General features: G+C 48.5%; 1 non-coding gene across 1 annotated transcript; it reads left to right on the top strand.

The window, feature by feature from the left end:
* Window positions 1-14,599: 14,599 nt before the first annotated feature.
* LOC135811024 (U6 spliceosomal RNA) lies at window positions 14,600-14,705 on the top strand. Its single transcript, XR_010552497.1, has one exon. It is a non-coding gene; the product is annotated as a U6 spliceosomal RNA (small nuclear RNA).
* The last annotated feature ends 2,489 nt before the right edge of the window (window positions 14,706-17,194 follow it).

Genomic DNA, 17,194 nt, shown 5'->3' with positions numbered 1-17,194 from the left:
TGTTTAACGCTAGCCTCACCTTAGGTGAGTTTCCTAGTGCCTGGAAGCTGGGAACAGTAATCCCCATATTTAAAAATAAAGGTAACCCGTGTGATCCCTCCAACTACCGCCCTATAACCCTACTCCCAGCTATTGCGAAAGCACTAGACAAGATTGTCGCCACCAAATTCGGTCACTATCTCGAGGTCAACAACATCATTGTCCCGGAACAGTTCGGCTTTGTCCGTGATCGCTCCACAGTTGACCAGCTGATACAGCTCACTACTAAGATCGCCTCGACCCTGGATAAACGCATCCCTTACGATGCTGCATTTCTCGATTTTGCGAAGGCCTTCGATAAAGTGCCGCATGACGTGCTTCTCCAGCAACTCGGGACTATCTGCGATGCTCCGGCTACGAGTTGGTTTAAGAACTACCTCGATACGCGTACATTCAGCGTCCGAGTCCAACACCATCTGTCCTCCCCACGTCCCGTCAAGTCTGGAGTACCCCAGGGTTCCCACCTCGGGCCATTGCTTTTCCTGGTACATATCAACAGCCTACCCAGTGCCTCGAAACGCAACCAGCACGCTGATGTTTACCTGTTCGCGGATGACACCGCCGTCGGCCAAGCACGAACCAAAGGTACCAGCCCAATGGAGACTGCCCTGCAGGACACATTTGCCTGGGCCGACCGAGTAGGCGGAACCTTCAACCCATCGAAAACCGTTGTTATCTCATTCGCTGAGGAAGGAGCTGCAGAGACCATCCGCGGTATCCAGCCGTCAACCAGTCACCGTCACCTGGGAGTGTTGTTGAGTGAAACACTTAGCTTCCAGGAGCATATTGAACAGACAATAAGCAAGTTTAGACAACGCTGCGTTCTTCTGTGCCATATGGCTGACCGTTTAACAGGAGACATCGTCAGGAAGCTGTACCTTACGTATGTCCGCCCCACAGCAGAATACGCCGCCCCAGTATGGGAGTCCTCCCTCTCTGCTGCACAGCGGCTCACCCTTGAACGGCTGCAAGCCAGAGTAGCTCGCACAGTCATGCGGCTTGAGAGATGCCCTTGCCCATCAGACGAGCCCAAGTCATCATTGTTTAAACAGCTGGGGTGGCCAAGTCTATCCTGGCGCAGGAAGATCGCCTGCCTTATGGAATTCTTCCATTTGGTCACCACCCAACCAGAACTTTTTGAAGCAGCGGGATACTGCCCCACGCGTAGTCGCCGCCGCCAACTCGCATTCACTCTGCCACGGGTTGGGAAACACGCCGGGAGGTCATTTCTCTTCCGCACCGCTACTGTCTGGAATGCCTTGCCCGCAGACCTGAGAGCCACAGCCTCGCAGTCCCTGTTTCACAGTCACATTTGCACGCACTTCTCTGACACCAAACACAATGCCACTCCTCACTGACATGCCTCTGTCCTCCTTCTTTGTGCGTTGCGCTTATTCTTATTAAATTTTTGTGTTTCTGTTTCGGTACATTTCGTATTTCAAGGCATATCCCGAGGCTATAGGTATCATTGATTAAAGGACCATTCTGGAACATTCAGCATAATTGTATTTCTCTTGCTAGGCTGTTCATTACGAATTATTAGCCCTCCACTGTCTGCTATCTCAACCCTACAGCCTCCCATTATAATGGAACTCCCTTCAATTTAGACTACGTCTTTGGGAAATCCTCAAATATATAATAATAATAATAAAAACATAGCCGCTCGAGGGTTTTGGACCCGTGGGGAGGAAGCTTTTTTTGATGTAAGGGTATTTTGCCCAGATGCTCCTTCCTACGGGTCCAGAACCCTTCCTGCATTGTACCAGCAGCACGAGCGGCGTAAGTGGAACGAATATGGGCCAAGAGTCACAAATGTAGAAAGAGCCGCTTTCACACCTCTCGTGTTCTCTGTACATGGTGGTTGTGGGAGGCTGTGCAATGTGTTCCTCAAGAGACTGTGCCAGATGCAGGCCGAGTCATCGGGATCTCACTATTCCCAGGTCATTGGTTTACTCCGCTGTCGGCTGTCTTTTGCTTTGCTGCGTGCTGCTGTGTTGTGCATACGTGGGGCTCGGTCACGGTACCACCATCCGGCGAGATGTTTTCATGATGTCTCGATTGCCGTGGCCGAGTCAGGTCTAGTTTGTTAAGTATCGTGCTGTGTCCTGACTGTGCATGCGGGATTGGTATGGCGCTTACCCTTTTGTTGCTGTTTTGTTGCTTTCATGCCTTTAAGCATGTAATTGTGTTCAATTGTTGTATTTCATGGAAAAACGATCTTTGCGTTGGATTCATTTAAACTATTATTTGTGTAGGGTTCCACTCCTTCATCTTGGGAAATTGTGTTTTGTTTGCCCAAAGAAGTGGCTTCATCATCATCAAAAAAAAAAAAAAAAAAAAAAAAATCATCATCATCATCATCATCATCATCATCATCATCATCATCATCATCCATCTGGCAACTCAAACCCTGGACCGGATGTGGCTGCTGATGGCTGCTGTGGCTGCTGATGTTGCTGGTGCTGGTACCCCCTTTCAGAGGATGATCGATGAAATGCGTCACAAAAAGCGTGTCGTCCACACCGAAAACCGGGAGCGCGCAAAGGCAGCCAGGAACAAAATAGTGGACACGAGCGATGAGATGACGAAGCGACGAATAGAAGAACACACGGAGAAAGGATCATCCTCATGGCTGAGCGTGCTGCCCCTGGCGGAGCATGGCTTTCGTCTCACCAAGCGTGACTTCTGGGATGCTCTGGCATTGAGATATGCATGGCCGCTAGCCAATACACCAGCAACCTGTGTGTGTGGTGAGCTGTTCTCAGTTGAGCATCAGCTATGTTGCGCCAGGGGCGGCTTCCCGACACTTCGTCATAATGAGATACGTGACCTGTTGGCGAGGGAATTGACTGAAGTCTGCACTGCCGTTTCGACAGAACCAGCGCTGCAACCTCTTTCTGGTGAGAGGTTTCCTCTTCGGTCAACGAACCGCCGAGAGGATGCGCGCCTGGACATAGCCGCTCGAGGGTTTTGGACCCGTGGGGAGGAAGCTTTTTTTGATGTAAGGGTATTTTGCCCAGATGCTCCTTCCTACGGGTCCAGAACCCTTCCTGCATTGTACCAGCAGCACGAGCGGCGTAAGTGGAACGAATATGGGCCAAGAGTCACAAATGTAGAAAGAGCCGCTTTCACACCTCTCGTGTTCTCTGTGCATGGTGGTTGTGGGAGGCTGTGCAATGTGTTCCTCAAGAGACTGTGCCAGATGCAGGCCGAGTCATCGGGATCTCACTATTCCCAGGTCATTGGTTTACTCCGCTGTCGGCTGTCTTTTGCTTTGCTGCGTGCTGCTGTGTTGTGCATACGTGGGGCTCGGTCACGGTACCACCATCCGGCGAGATGTTTTCATGATGTCTCGATTGCCGTGGCCGAGTCAGGTCTAGTTTGTTAAGTATCGTGCTGTGTCCTGACTGTGCATGCGGGATTGGTATGGCGCTTACCCTTTTGTTGCTGTTTTGTTGCTTTCATGCCTTTAAGCATGTAATTGTGTTCAATTGTTGTATTTCATGGAAAAACGATCTTTGCGTCGGATTCATTTAAAAAAAAAAAAAAAAAATCATCATCATCATCAAAAAAAAAAAAAAAAAAAAAAAAAAATCATCATCATCATCATCATCATCATCACAAGCCTATAGCCCTAAGGCCGTCGGGGCGTCACAGAGCAAGCATGAACAAGCGAGCGCGTGCAGCAGCTAGCAAGGACTACAGTCTACACGTCAGGTGCAGTCCATGAAATATTATGATTAAAGGGGAAGTGCATCGATTTTTCAAGTAGGGCTCAGATGAAAGACAATTGGATATCGGTTCCGATGGTATATCTCTCGCTTGCGTACGGCAAGGCAAACTTGCCATATCGCCGATTTCCCGATCCCGTTTCCATGGCGACTACAAGTGATGACGCACATTCTGCTTAGCTCCGTGAGAGAGAAGGTCGATCACTGCAGAATTGTGTCATTTTCAATAACTTACGTCATGTCACAACAAAGAACGGTGCAGTGTTCGACCCTCATGTAAACATGATGGTGATGGTACCTCACCTAAGCTACCCATGAAGCTAGAAAGAACATCAGGTCAACAGAATTGTACCAGAGGAAAGCATCTATTGCCCGAACTTCTTCATATGAAATGAACAATACCCTTCTCCATAGAGACAACATGCAGATGAAGTGTATGGACAAATAATATATAAATAGGCCATTCACTGAGGGCATGGAATGATCTCTACGTGTAGATTGGATTGACACATGCACGTCTGCAATGAAAGCATTTGTTCATGGGTTAGTTCATGAGCTGATTGAGTTCACATGGACTAAGTTCATACATGCCATCTCTCCTGAGATATGTTCAGCAAAAATTTCAAAACATACGACATTATTTCGTTCGCTAATCTCCTGTACTCGTCGTCTCACCTGGCTTCAGAAGATGTTACGAGAGATAGGAGAGTCTCCAGCAGGCAGCGCATCCATCTTCAGGAAGTGGAAAGAGCAAACGGCATGGTCCTTGGTTGAGGTAAATGCTGAACGTTTGATTTGTCCCAACCAAGATTTCAGTACTTGGTTCGTCACGATTTTCGCTTGCAAGCTAACGTCTCCGCACTCCAGCTTTCCCCTGTCGGTGTCACGTCCCAGTACACAACGGAGAGGACTACTAATAAACAGTTCACGGCACTAACAGCATTGAACACAGTACTTCTTTCACTTCGTGAATACAAGAAGACAACTGAAAATGACACAATTCTGCAGTGATCGACCTTCTCTCTCACGGATCTAAGCAGAATGTGCGTCATCAACTGTAGTCGCCATGGAAACGGGATCGGGAAATCGGCGATATGGCAAGTTTCCCTTGCCGTACGCAAGCGAGAGATATACCATCGGAACCGATATCCAATTGTCTTTCATCTGCTCCCTACTTGAAAAATCGATGCACTTCCCCTTTAACATCCTACTCCCCATGCTAGAGTATAGAGTAGACACACACGTGTGCAGGACGCGACACACCAAAAGACACGAGAGTGAGTTTGGAAGACTGGGAATGTCGGGCAGAGTAGCTGTCCTCAATTGAGTGCGCGTTAACGAATCGTGTGGTCGGCCTACCGAGGGCAGGAACTATATATGACCAAGTGGGTCGGCCTGCGCTGAGCAGAAGCGGTTTGTGACCCATGCGAGTTGGTGGGTCGGCCTGGGTTGAGCAGGAGCGGTTTATGACCCATGCGAGTTTAATAGTAGTGCGCGAGAGGCCAGTTGCGGAGGAGTGCCCATGCCGACATTCCCATTAGGGCCAGAGGAGATAGCGGGTGATAACAGCCAATATAGATGGTAAGTATGTATTGCACAAGAGCGTTGTTCTAGAGGCATAAAGTCAGACTGATATTGTGGATTAGGATCGACAGAGAACGCTATCTGCATCCTAAGTGAATGTCTTTGCACTTACTCAGTGATCGGCTGGACCATGGTGTCAGGCCGCTCCGCAGCTGTAGGAGGAATGGTCCTGAAAGCATCCATCTTGTTCCGGGACAGGGCATCAGCGAGGGTATTGGAAATTCTTGGCAGGTGCGATGCTCGGATCAGGAAATTGTGCTTCACACAGATTGAGTACAGGGTGCGGATGAGTGCCATGACTGCAGGAGACCGGCTCGTGCCCGTCTTCAGGCACTCCACGATAGCTTGGTTGTCGCACTGAAACTCCACGCGCAGCCACTCGATCCCTCATGTGGCGCAGGCCACGTCAATGGCGAAGAGCTCCTTGTAGGTAATGCTTAGTTCCAGTTGCTGCGGGGACCAGTCACCTCTGAACCAGTGACCATTGAAGAAGGCTCCAAATCCAATGGTGCCACTTGCGTCGGTTTGCGACTGGAGGTCAGCGCTGGGCATCCACTTCTCTAGCAGGAAAAATGACTTTCCGTTCCATGTTGACAGTCTGGTGCCACAAGCTCAGATTGCCCTTGGCTGACAGATGCAGCATTCGGTGAGATGACATCTCAGATGTGGCCTTGTCGAGGTCATACAGGGGCGGAAGAATGTACGGGCGGCCGGAATTGCTCTGGAAGCGAACGAGAGGTGGCCCAGGAGTGAGGCGAGTTCGCGTTTGAGAACGCAACCAGATATAGCAGCAGAATGGCCTATCGTGAAACCGTCACACAACCCATGCAACACAAAGTGAGAGAAGGAGTGATCAGAATGACGGTTAAGGAGCCCGGCTAATCGGCTAACATTGATGGGGTATCCACAGAATGTTTACGGAGCAGACGCTGAGGTGGCGGACTGTCCCCTGCCACATTTGACTTCTGGGTGCTTCCCGCGGCATTGAAGGCACACGTGGGCACGATAGCAGAATGAGTTGTTGCACTGGTCCCTGTTGAAGTTGCGGCAGATAAGCTTCCCAAGATGGGTTGGCGCGCTGGACTGCGGCGGACCTCCACTCCCAGCGCCGTCGGATGGAGGCCCTGGTCTAAAGGGACATCGGGCCTGGGCCACTGGGTGCACCAGAGAACAGCGCGAACATGGCGGGCGACCACGGCTGGTGAATGACGACTGCCACAAATTAGAGTCGATGATAGCCCAGTCGAACGACAGTGGTTGGGAGGCTATGGCACGCCGGAAACGCTTGTCAGAACTTAGCCATACGTCCACATGATACGAGTTATTTGCATCCAGAATAGTGGCCTGATACGCCAGCAAATCATTTGCCCTATCTGGAGCCGCCGCCACAATTACTCTCGTGTAGACAGTAAACGCCTCGAGCCATGACGCTACATCGTGGACATGGCGGCGCTGGGCCTGAGTTGGCTTCTGTACAAGTTGGACAGAGCGGTTAGCCCCACAGCTAGCTGGACCACATCGCGCTCCACACCCAGCTGGTCCGGGAGGAGGTCATCGAAATCAATAAACTCGCCGCGTTCAATTCGCCCGCGGAGTTTATCAGGTAGTACAGAGAGTGACGGACGAGCAGCCGGCGGATGGCCCACTGCATGAACGGAGCTGGAGTTGACAGGCGGCACGACGGCTGCAGCAGATTCCAACTGCTCTACTCGCTCCATCAGGGGCTGGAGGACCTGGCCGACGGCCTGAGAAACAGCCGAAGCAAGTACATCAGGGGCCACACTCAAAGGCGGCGGCAGAAGAAACTGACGGCGCAACGTCGGAGACAACAGAGGCCGCGGAGGAAGATAATGGAGTCCCGGTTGGTTGACGACGAACAGGAGTTGGCCTGGTTGGTTGGTTGGTTTTTTTAATTTCACTTCGCACATTCAAACGGGATGACGACCCAATAAAATGACGGCGAAGGCTTAGCCTAGAACTTAGAAGTGGCTATGGAAGAACATAGTAAAAGCTATGGAAGCACATAGTAAGAGAATAGGATACTAATAACTGCGAGTAAACGGCCTCGCACGCGCATTACTGCCTGCAGCCGAAGTTTGAGTTGCCGCCCCGCGATCAGGGGCCACACTCAAGGCGGCGGCAGAAGAAACTGACAGCGCAACGTCGGAGACAACAGAATCCGAGTGGGGAGGTATTGGAGTTCTGGGCGGTTGAAGACGAACAGGATTTCGCCGCACACGCACATTACGTCCTGTATCCGAAGGTTGAGCTGCCACTATGGCCGATGGCGTCTTTTGTCTGGTCGAGAAACGAGCCATCGTGAGAATATAATACTCAAATAATCTCTGGCCGCTGAAGACACGTAGTGTGACGGGACTGAGCTGAGAGAGAACAAGGAAAGCGAATACTAAAGACGGCAGCCAATCGGCAGAACTAGGACTGACACTCTGAAGCAGGACGGAGGCAAACTCAAATCAGAAATCAGAATTTTTGAGTTCAGAATTTGAAAGCTGACTGCACTCTGCAGGCAAGGAAACTGGAAAGACAGCAACTTTGAGCAAGCTCTGTTGTGCGCACAGGAAATCTGCGCATGCGCAGAGCGTGGGCATGTAGTCTATGATACACAGCAGTATGTAGAGAGCAAGATTGTGCACACACGTAATCCACTAAGGAGGGTTATGCAACACGGCAACAGCGAAGCAATGGTACGTGACTGTTAACAACGGTTAACTCCTACGTTAACCGAACATTCAAGCCATAACATTCTGGGCCTGCCTGGGCCACGACCTCATGCCATGTGGCACATGTCCTCTGCATATTCGCCTGCACGTGTCGTTCGACTGCTGTGGAGCCAGTCTTGGCTGTGCCATGGCCTCACGTACAGGGGCCTTGGCCAGAAATTATAATTCTCATTTGTGACTAGGGTGAGGTCCTTAGCGTCCACAGTTAGGTGGGCAGTCACTCCTCCTGCCTCCGTGCTGACCGTGGTGTGGAGGCTGCAAGTGTGCACCGTTGCCGTAAGTGTGCACCGTTGCTGCAACTGCACGCTGCCGGGTGGAGCATTTCAAAGATGTAGCATAAATACCGAGGCGCGACAAAACTCTTTCACTTCGCTTTGCATTTGAGTTAGTGGTGAGAGACAGAGTTTTTCTCTTCGCTTGTTGAGTATTCCGTCACGCTGCAGCAGCCTTTGCGAACTCTCCCGAGCGTTATTTGAAGATAGGGTTTGAAACGTGACGTGCTGCTGTTCCCTTCTGCTCCCGTTGGAGGGAAAGTATTTCTGAGGAGTTAATAACGACCAGGCAATGTCAGCAGGAATACAAGCAGTAGAAGTAATGGCAACGGAAGATCCGCGCACAGTGGAGGAGTCCTTCTTCGAGGAATATTTCACAAAGTTTAGCAAGAACTTTGTAGACGCGGATAAGTTGGCACGAGCGAAGTCTATATGCCACTTCGGCACAACTATTACTATCGCAACTACTGATGATGTGGAGGAAATGGAGGTTCCAGGCTACTGCATTTATGCTACAGAAAGAAGACGTGTCATCAAGGTGGAAACAGGAAGAGCTGGAACTACAAGCGTTCTGAAACTACGCAAGATTTATCCTGGTGTTGGAGAGAGGTACAGAAGGAAATTGTTGTATAAAGAACTGCGGATTACCCAGTATGTACAGAGATGCGAGGAAGAAATTCGGCAGAACAAACGAGATCGGTTCATTGCAACCTGCAAGCCTTATTGGTACATGTTCAACAGCTACCATGGTTTTGAACTTGAATATTTTCCAGAAGGCTCACTAGCGCAGATGCCCAGCACTCTGCTGCATGATAATGAGCGACTCGGTTTACTGCGGGATGCTGCTCAAGGTCTTCAATTCCTCAACTCTCTGGGTATTATGCATTCTGACGTAAAGACTTCAAACTTCTGCGTTAGCATGCGAGCCAACGGCACAAGGATCGCGAAGTTGATCGACCTAGGTTCTGCTAAATTTGCAGGCGAGTTCATCAATAGGTGCCATATGGATGATACTCCTGCATATAGACCGCCTGAACTCTTCCCACGCCTGGACCTAGCCCACACAGGACACGATTGGGTGATGGTAAATCCATCAGCAGACTCCTGGAGGTTTGGACTGTGCATTCTAGAAGTAATGACTCGGCGAAGCTTCCACTCATTATGGAGTGAAGCTGTACCGCGTGACGAATTGTACAAGGATTTCATATTGGTGAATGGCCTTATGAAGAGCCGTTCATATATTGAGCCTCTCAAATTCATAGGCTTGTCTACTTCTAGCCTGCCCCATTGTGCGAACAAGCTGATTTTTTATTTGATACGACACAAAGCAGCTGAACGTGTGAACATGGACCAAGTGGTCAATGAAATCAATGAACACCTTGGCTTTGCTCAAAATGTGATTGCAAGCTCCATCGCTGAACATTAAAATGATTTTATGGTAGAATCATGTTCTCAAACTTTTCTCTTCATCGTGGTCTTTCTCTTTTCGTTGTAGTTTCCCACCCGCCCTCCCCTTTATTCTCCTTTCTGGATAGGTCCTGCAGGCTACGTTTTGTTCATTTATCTTATGGGGTTATTCTAACCGGTTTTTCCTCAGGGTTGTGCCTCCGCCGGGGTCCTGAGGTTTTTTCCGCCAGCTTCGGGCTGGTTAATTATCCGGCGGCCCCATTCACCACAGCGGTTCACTTTTTGCATCATGTTGGTCTGGTACATACGTGTACATGTATACATGTATATGTGTGAGGTGGCATGCCCTTCTTCTTGCTCATGTATACACTACGCTAAGCTCTTCTTCCATCTTCCACCGTGTGTGAACAAAGACTACACTACTACTGTGATCTGTATCTTTCTGTGGTGTGTGGGTGTGTCTGCGGTGTACGCAGAGGCCAGCTAGCTGGCAAAAACATTGTGTGTTGTTGCTAATATATAATGCTGTCTATGTCTTCACTTATCAGTTGAAAGTCGTCACTAAATTAGGAAACCAAAACAATCAATGTTTCAGCCAAAATGTTTAGGGAGTTTTTACATTCACAGTGACGATAAATCTTAAAGGGGAAGTGCATCGATTTTTCAAGTAGGGCTCAGATGAAAGACAATTGGATATCGGTTCCGATGGTATATCTCTCGCTTGCGTACGGCAAGGGAAACTTGCCATATCGCCGATTTCCCGATCCCGTTTCCATGGCGACTACAGGTGATGACGCACATTCTGCTTAGCTCCGTGAGAGAGAAGGTCGATCACTGCAGAATTGTGTCATTTTCAGTTGTCTTCTTGTATTCACGAAGTGAAAGAAGTACTGTGTTCAATGCTGTTAGTGCCGTGAACTGTTTATCAGTAGTCCTCTCCATTGTGTACTGGGACGTAACACCGACAGGGGAAAGCTGGAGTGCGGAGACGTTAGCTGGCAAGCGAAAATCGTGACGAACCAAGTGCTGAAATTTTGGTTGGGACAAATCAAACGTTCAGCATTTACCTCAACCAAGGACCATGCCGTTTGCTCTTTCCACTTCCTGAAGATGGATGCGCTGCCTGCTGGAGACTCTCCTATCTCTCGTAACATCTTCTGAAGCCAGGTGGCGACGAGTAGCGGAGATTAGCGAACGAAATAATGTCGTATTTTTTAAAATTTTTGCTGATTTCTCAGGAGAGATGGCGAATACCAAGCATCTTCTCCTAGTCTAGAGAAACCATTTCGTAGGCTACATTCCGCCTAGGGAAATGCAGGAGACGGCCTGGCTGGGGAGGACACACTTGGAGGAGAACGAAGTAAGTGATCTTGTTTATGTTGTTCTTTGGTATTGCAATCTTATGTTTGACGAACATACGGCATGGTGCATAGTTGGTCGTTGAGTGCCTGCATGTGCATGTATAAGTGTGTGCTGATAAACACTTCCTATGCAAGAATCTGACACTCAATCATGCTCTCTTTCTTTCTTGCAGTATGTGCGCACGCGTCACGGTGTGTGTTGTGTGTATGTGTGTGTGTGTGTGTGTGTGTGTGTGTGTGTGTGTGTGTGTGTGTGTGTGAGCGAGAGAGAGTGTGTGCAGGAGCAGCGTGGAGCATGCCAGTGTGATCGCTGTGGCCGTTGCTTTCTTAGCTATGGCGTTCTTGCCTGTCACAAGTGTGTGACTCAGCCCCCAACGACAGTGGAGCCGTGTTGTGGTGAATACTGTGTGTCCTGCGACCGCTGCTTCCGTTCGGTCCAGGGCAGGAATAGACACCGCTGCTGAAGCTCTCCGCGGCCGTACGACAGTCTCGTGGCAGATGACCCGAACTCTCATTTTGTGTGTGTGTGTGTGTGTGTGTGTGTGTGTGTGTGTGTGTGTGTGTGTGTGTGTGTGTGTGTGGTGTATGTATGTATGTGTGTTGCTCCCTACATAGACAAACTCTTGTTTTTGTGTCCCGGGTGCCATGGGGCGGCGTTCTCCCATTCTCTCTCCACTGCCCCTCCGGGCCCACGTGGCAGTGACTCGACAGGGCAGGGCAAGTGTGTGTATGGTGTATGGTGCATGGTGTGTGCTGGCATGTCTGTATAAATATGTTGGACAGGAATTTGTTCACCCACAACGTTCATGGGAAACCATGCTAGGTGTTGCTGGAACGTATAGAGTCTGCAAGCACTTACAATAACTTACGTCATGTCACAACAAAGAACGGTGCAGTGTTTGATCCTCATGTAAACATGATGGTGATGGTACTTCACCTAAGCTACCCATGAAGCTAGAAAGAACATCAGGTCAACAGAATTGTACCAGAGGAAAGCATCTATTGCCCGAACTTCTTCATATGAAATGAACAATACCCTTTTCCATAGAGACAACATGCAGATGAAGTGTATGGACAAATAATATATAAATGGGCCATTCACTGAGGGCATGGAATGATCTCTACGTGTAGATTGGATAGACTCATGCACGTCTGCAAGGAAAGCATTTGTTCATGGGTTAGTTCATGGGCTGATTGAGTTCACATGGACTAAGTTCATACATGCCATCTCTCCTGAGATATATTCAGCAAAAATTTCAAAACATACGACATTATTTCGTTCGCTAATCTCCGCTACTCGTCGTCTCACCTGGCTTCAGAAGATGTTACGAGAGATAGGAGAGTCTCCAGCAGGCAGCGCATCCATCTTCAGGAAGTGGGAAGAGCAAACGGCATGGTCCTTGGTTGAGGTAAATGCTGAACGTTTGATTTGTCCCAACCAAGATTTCAGCACTTGGTTCGTCACGATTTTCGCTTGCCAGCTAACGTCTCCGCACTCCAGCTTTCCCCTGTCGGTGTCACGTCCCAGTACACAACGGAGAGGACTACTGATAAACAGTTCACGGCACTAACAGCATTGAACACAGTACTTCTTTCACTTCGTGAATGCAAGAAGACAACTGAAAATGACACAATTCTGCAGTGATCGACCTTCTCTCTCACGGAGCTAAGCAGAATGTGCGTCATCACCTGTAGTCGCCATGGAAACGGGATCGGGAAATCGGCGATATGGCAAGTTTCCCTTGCCGTACGCAAGCGAGAGATATACCATCGGAACCGATATCCAATTGTCTTTCATCTGAGCCCTACTTGAAAAATCGATGCACTTCCCCTTTAACCGTCCACCTCTCCACGCTGCGCTCTTAGAAACACGCGAATGTGTGCAGAATTTTGCTCCAAGTCCAAAAAAATCAAGTGTTTTAGCCACGTATTGGGCTGAACGGCGGTGGGTTAGCAGGACTTTTGCCAGCACCCTCGTGACGTTGCAGGTATGTGGCTTGATGATTGTAGTTGACGTTGATTTAGTGACTTTGGCAAGTTTGAGTCGTGTCAAGAAGTCAGGTAGGAGTCAGTACTAGGCAGTAGTGGAACGTGAGTGGTAGTCTTTGCCGAGTTTGGAGGGTATCCTGGATTTGGTTTGCAGCGCTGTGGAAATGGCTTGCTGTGGAGGTCCCATACCAGCACTGGATGTTGTATCAAAGGTACGATCTCGTAGCACGCCCTAAACCTTCAAAAAATCAAAAATTGACTTCGGTCTGTGGGAGTCTGTGATAGAACGCCCACTTGTGCTGTAGTGACAGATTCCAGGGCCACGTTGAGGGGCCCTATCCCACCACCCATGGCTGCTTCTGGACCTTTTTTTAGGTTTGGGTCCCGCGCACGGACAGAATGGGCAGGAAAATGTGAAAAAAACTTGTGAATGCATTTTGTTGGCTCCTGGGTGGCTCACACACCGTGGTAGGCCTCGACCAAATATGCTTGCGCATATTTCAGCATATTTTGTGAGACAGTTCATATATGGCATATTGAGCGACAAAGGGAATATTGGAATGAAGCCAGCATATAATTCAAATATTCTGAAGAAAATGAGGACAAAACATTCATATTATGAACAAAATGCGTTCAGAAATGCCTTTTATGGATGAATTTGGAATGGTTGAGGCGTTTGCTACATTTCCCCATGGATGAACACTATCGCTACTGTTGCTGGGGACACATTCCAGCCATACAATTCCGCATGTGGTTTGATTTGCACCATAAGCATGATAGCCGTGAAGCCATTGACTATTCCAAGGTTGTAATTTTACTGAAATGATCTACACTTCCTGCTTATGTCGAGCATATTTTGGAATATTTTGGCATATCTTTTTGCATATCTTGCTAAATCTTTGGCATATTATGGACGTTTTCCCTGAAATGCGACGAGCATAATATGCTCTTTTTTTAGCATATTTGGTCGAGGCCTACACTGTCGCACTATGCTGGAATTTTTTCCGGCCTCAAAAGCCTGTCAGCGAGGCGCAAGCACTTGTAAATCATGTCCAGAGGGCCAGCATAGTGGCAGGAGTGTGTGGTGAAAATTCACTCAAATCCATGGAGAGACACCAAAGTTACGGTCAATTGAATGCCATATGAAATTTTTGGGTAGGCTGCTACCAAGAATCGTGGATGCTGTCTACAAAATAATTATACACCATTCATGCCCTAAGTCAACAGCAACTTTTAAAACATTCTGACCTGTGATTGGTTTACACTGGCAGTTGCCATGACGACGCAGTAGGCGGGCACCGCGCGAGACACCGCAAGCCAAGGAAATCTTTCTTGTTTGCAGATCATGCATTCGCTAAATTCCTAGGTTATAATAATTATAGTATCCATTCGTATTGTCCGTAATGCGTTTCCTGATCATACCCACTTGCAAAGGCGTAGCCAGTATATAAGCCAACCCTGATGATAATAATGTTGTATCACTTCGGTGTTACATATACTAAAATTGGAACGATACAGAGAAGATTAGCATGGCCCCTGCTCAAGGATGACACGCAAATTCGTGAAGCGTTCCATATTTTTTGCCAGTCCAGGCTACAGTGAAATGTTTGGCACCATGCGGGCGCCGGGCATGGTACTTGAAAGATGTTTTTTCTTCACTATTATAGGTTTTGTTGAAGTTTGAGGAAACAATTTTGAGATTCGTATATCTGCGACAGTACAAGATGAGGAAGTGAATTTTGAGGTGCCTATGACATCAAGTATAGTAGGCCTGCAAAGTGGGGAGGCGTAAAACCCGCAAACGGATTTTTTTAATGAGAATCTGAGAAAAGGGTCTATGAATCATTCTGCAAATGTACACCAAATGTTATCAACTATCGACGGCCATCCACCCTAGACAACCGTGCATCCCCTACTGGTGCAGCACGGCTTGCACCGGATAGGCGAACTCGGCAAGCGCAAGCTACTACTAGTGTTTGCCTGGAGGTGCCTTCATGGGAAAGCTAGTACCACGTTGTCTGTACTGTTCGTCAGATCTGCTGGCAGGAGAACCCGTCATCAGAGGTCCAGTGGTCTGCTCAGTCAGCCATCCTCCACTCGCTCTGGCGCTTCTCGGCCGTCCGTCGCAGGATCTGCACACTGGAACCTGCTGCCGGATGACGTTCGGACCATAGCTAGACAGGAAAGGTTTAGCATAAGTTGCCTACCATATTGTTGCTCAGACTAGTCCTCCCTCTAGCTCTTCTCGACCACCCTGTCACCCCTGATACCCACTTGACTCCTGTGTCAGATACTTCTTCTTTCGTAATTTTCTAATTCCTGTCCTCTCTTTTCTAAATGCGTCTTATCCATTCGCCTTTATATCATTGGGCCTAGTTCCCGTTTATTGTGCGAATTAAAATAAACCAACCAACCAACCAAGGCAACTGCTCAGCGCAAGCCATTAGCAAACACCCAGGGATGACATCATTGCATATGGCTTTGCAGGGATTTATCCGTTCTAGGAGCCTCCAAGGAACTTGACGTCATCTGAGGTAGTTGACTGCAAGGTCAGCATAGACTGGATGATAGAGTCTTGGGGCTGTGCACCAACACGAATGTGAAGCTGTGCTGGACGGGTCACGTACAATGCTGTGGTAGGCGTTGGAGACTTTTGTGATGTCGCACGTAAAGTCGGCTATTGCCAATCAACAAAGCTCGGTTGGACTTCAGTTCAGCGGTGGTACACTCACGTCAAGTACACACGGATTACATGCGACTTAACATCCCTAGTGGTCCTTAGCCTTGCCTGTAGGGAGCCATAGGGCCGGCAAGATACACATCACGCTAGCTGTCTTTGAAGGTACGGCTCGGGTCAAGTAGAAAAGAAAATCCTGTCAGCTTTTCCATTCTTTTGGTTGGTATAGTCAAGTATCTTACTGGTCTCGTCATCGTCCAGAGCAATTAGCTGTTGCGCTGATTCGAATTGTACTTCAACTGCTTTGTCAAGACTTAGTACCATTCGAGAAAACCAACATGTCATGACCTGTTGTAGCTGAATTAAGCGCGGCAAAGCCACGCAAAGATGTAGCATAAATACCGAGGTGCGACAAAACTCTTTCACTTCGCTTTGCATTTGAGTTAGTGGTGAGAGACAGAGTTTTTCTCTTCGCTTGTTGAGTATTCCGTCACGCTGCAGCAGCCTTTGCGAACTCTCCCGAGCGTGATTTGAAGATAGGTTTAGAAACGTGACGTGCTGCTGTTCCCTTCTGCTCCCGTTGGAGGGAAAGTATTTCTGAGGAGTTAATAACGACCAGGCAATGTCGGCAGGAATACAAGCAGTAGAAGTAATGGCAACGGAAGATCCGCGCACAGTGGAGGAGTCCTTCTTCAAGGACTATTTCACAAAGTTTAGCAAGAACTTTGTAGACCCGGATAAGTTGGCACGAGCGAAGTCTATATGCCACTTCGGCACAACTATTACTATCGCAACTACTGATGATGTGGAGGAAATGGAGGTTCCAGGCTACTGCATTTATGCTACAGAAAGAAGACGTGTCATCAAGGTGGAAACAGGAAGGGCCGGAACTACAAGCGTACTGAAACTACGCAAGATTTATCCTGGTATTGAGGAAAGGTACAAAAGGAAGTTGTTGTATAAAGAACTGTTAATAACCCAGTATGTACAGAGATGCGAGGAAGAAATTCGACAGAACAAACGAGATCGGTTCATTGCAACCTGCAAGCCTTATTGGTATATGTTCAATAGCTACCATGGTTTTGAACTTGAATATTTTCCAGAAGGCTCACTAGCGCAGATGCCCAGCACTCTGCTGCATGATAATGAGCGACTCGGTTTACTGCGGTATGCTGCTCAAGGTCTTCAATTCCTCAACTCTCTAGGTATTATGCATTCTGACGTAAAGACTTCAAACTTCTGCGTAAGCATGCGAGCCAACGGTACAAGGATCGCGAAGTTGATCGACCTAGGTTCTGCTAAATTTGAGGGCGAGTTCATCAATAGGTGCCATATGGATGAAACTTCTGCATATAGACCGCCTGAACTCTTCCCACGCCTGGACCTAGCCCAC

The sequence above is a fragment of the Sycon ciliatum genome, chromosome 2 (genome assembly GCF_964019385.1).
Source record: "Sycon ciliatum chromosome 2, ocSycCili1.1, whole genome shotgun sequence".
Taxonomy (NCBI): domain Eukaryota; kingdom Metazoa; phylum Porifera; class Calcarea; order Leucosolenida; family Sycettidae; genus Sycon; species Sycon ciliatum.
This window is presented reverse-complemented; position numbering and strand designations above follow the sequence as displayed.